Here is a 3,096-nt window from a genome sequence, read left to right as displayed (position 1 = left end):
CAGAGATAAACAGAGAAATTCCATTTTTTTTTTGTACCCCCATCATCATCCCCAAAATGTGGACTTGGTTTCCCCTTTTCTCCCCAGCTAGAGGCTCCCTGACAGAGCCTCCTCTGATCCAAGCAAGATGCTGACCTGACATGTTCAGGAAGGGCAGTTTCATCCCTGAAGTTATAAACAGGTTTATGCAAGGATACAGCTAGGTTATTTATACTCCAGGACAAGAGATGCCCATCTCTGCAGAGGCCTGAGATGATGGTCATTAACTTTTCCACATCACATAACCAAAGATGCCATACCATTTTATATAATTCTGAAGTGTTGGTTATGCATTCCCCCTCTTTAAAGTCCGGTCCCATTGGATTCAGACATAAGAAAAGGCAAGATTTAAAAAAAAAAAACCACATGTTAATCTCCCCCCAAGTATTTAGCTGTTGCAGAGAAAAATGTGATCAAAGGTTGTTTTAATGTATTCTGGGAAGACTGGCAGAGCTGTCTTTGCAGCCCATGAGAGGGACAATCTGGTGAAAGGCATAGTAGTTATCAGCTGGTAGTTGTCTACATGTGGTAGCGGGAGCATCCTCCTTTAGGAGAGGGAATATAGCAGACACTGTGTCTCGCCGTGGGCTGCTGCCTGGGGTTTGGCTCACCTGGGGTCATGTTAAAACCTAGGCCTAGCACTGGGATCAGCATCCTGCGGGTTTATAGCAGGCACCTCTCTCATCTACGTGTCACTGAGGTCCCTGCAACCAGCGCCAGGGGAAGTACATTTTGGCTGTTGGTCCATGGCTCCTGCACCTTGTTTCTTTTCAGTGCATGAGTCTAGGGGTATTGGACTAAAGTCAGACTCATTAAAATATGGTAACGCTACTGATATTGTCAGTACAAGCAGGGTTTGCAAATAGAGCTGTGCAAATCTGACTATCTTCTGTTTGTCCAGCCCTTAAGTTCATAAGATTACTTTAAAGTGCAAGTGGATACTGGCAGATGCTCTACGTATTGCATGTCTGCCCTTATGCTGGTGACACCCTGGTCACCTCTATGTGGTCTCTTGGCAGTCAGACACTATATCTTGATGTGACAAGAGCTGGCTGTTAACTTACAGCTATAAATCTGTTGGGGCTATAGTGGAAGTCTGTCAGTGCTGTGCAGGTGGTGAGTGGCTTGCTTAGCTTCTGGGTGGATGACTTTTTTTTTTTATTATTTTCCTAATACAGTTTGGATTTCTGCAGTGGTACAGCCTGTTCTGGTCACAGTGGAGCAGCAGAGTTAACAGTGTTTATGGGACATTCTTTCCAATTGCTGTGGTCTAAACATATGTATGCCAGCATTGAGTTACTTCTGCCTGGAAATAAGCCACAGAGCTATACATAAAATGTTTGAACTGCTGCAGTAATGTTGTTGGTATAAATAGGAAAAAGGGGTAGCACCAGGGCTTCCCTTCCTTAGGGCTGATTCGAGAAGACTTCCCGGTGCTCCATCTTCAGTGGAAAAGGCTGGGGAAGGTGACTGAAAGCAGCAACAAAATGCCATACGGCTAGCCTTCAGGGAAGAGCATAAAGTGTGAGATACTTGGGTCTGGAGCATTGGCTTCCTGCTTGACAGTTGCCCAGCTCTTTTCTCTTGTGGTGGAACATCTGTCAGAAACCCCACCTGAGTTCAGTTTGCAGCGACCTGGTCCCCCAAAGCCACGGGGTTTGGTCTGTGACAGTCTTTTGGGTTCTTGTGACTCCAAAACTGCTGCTGACTTTCCTTGAACTCCTTCTGGCAGATGTTTCTGTCCTCTAGCTATTAGACAAGTAGTCTGGATACATGTGGAGCTTCTAGTTGCCTTGGTCATCATGTTGTGACGTATTGTAGGAAGCAGTATTTTGAAGTGACATCATTGTGTGACTGTGCTTCACAGGTGCATTGGGATGCTGCCGTCATCTTTTGAACCATGTGAAGTGTGTGTAGGACTTCTCTCAGGCAGTGCTTGTAAGCAAAACAACTTCTGCAGTTTCTAAGTACCTTTCTGGTTCTTTGTACGAGATTGTTTAGTGCAAGTCTTTGCTTGGTCAGCTTGGCTTGCCGTAGGAGATTGTGTCAATTTCTGTGGTCCTTTCTGTCTCCCAGAAGAAATGTAGGAAGTGACCTCTGTAGAAATAGCAGAAAGTGCTGATAAGCACTGAGCTGCCAGTTTTAGTCTTTACTTGTGGCTGGGTTTAATTCCATCTTTAACCGTTAAGTGCTTGTTTGTCTTTGGCTAATTAGTAAACAGAACCTTCCACAGTATTGTCTCCTAAGTGCTTTATTGCAGGTATCAACCTGTGATGTTCTAAGGACGTAAGAGAGGCAAGGTTTGCAGGTAGAAGTAATGTCTTTTCTTAGACTGATACAATTAGAAGAAGGGAGGCAAGATTGTGGATAGACGGGAACATTTTCAGGGTTCAGTGCTCCATGAACAATTCTCTACAGTCATTTCTTTCTGCAATTTTTTTTTTTTAAAGAGTCTGAATCATCAGTTGCGTTCTTACAACTCTTGACAGACAATCAGCTCCATTTCATCCAACACCTCTTCTCTGGTCAGTGATGGGAAATGCAGCCTGGTTTCACGCAGGGGCCAGTTCCTGTGCAGGGGTGAGAGTAAAGCTTGTATCCAGCTGTTGCCCACTACCTAGCTGCCAGTGCACCACAGCAAGGAGTGGACAGAAACTGCATAGCAGCTTTATAGCTATCTTTTTGCTGGAGAACTTGAAATACAGTTTGAGCAGGGTTAGCATAGTGGTTCAGTACAAATGATAGTCAACGGGGTTGTTCTGACTCTTAAGCATTGCTTTGCTGTTCAGTCTTACTGCTTGCCTTTCAAGTGTTTGTCTGCTTCTTATATTCTCTGTTTAAACTGTAGAAATGTACTTAGGACTTGTATTTCAGGCATTTCTGAACTACATGTGTCGCTCAAAATTTTTTTCTTACCAAGACAGATTCTGCTAAATGCTTCTGAGTAGGTGAATGCATCTAAAACTATTGACCAGAAAACCATGCATTGGGAGCATTGATTCTGTGCTGAAGACTGGAGTTCCATAATCTCTTTTTTTTGTGTTCTGCTTTTTACAG

Source organism: Pygoscelis adeliae, unplaced genomic scaffold (assembly GCF_000699105.1).
Source record: "Pygoscelis adeliae isolate BGI_AS28 unplaced genomic scaffold, ASM69910v1 Scaffold22, whole genome shotgun sequence".
Taxonomy (NCBI): domain Eukaryota; kingdom Metazoa; phylum Chordata; class Aves; order Sphenisciformes; family Spheniscidae; genus Pygoscelis; species Pygoscelis adeliae.
This window is presented reverse-complemented; position numbering follows the sequence as displayed.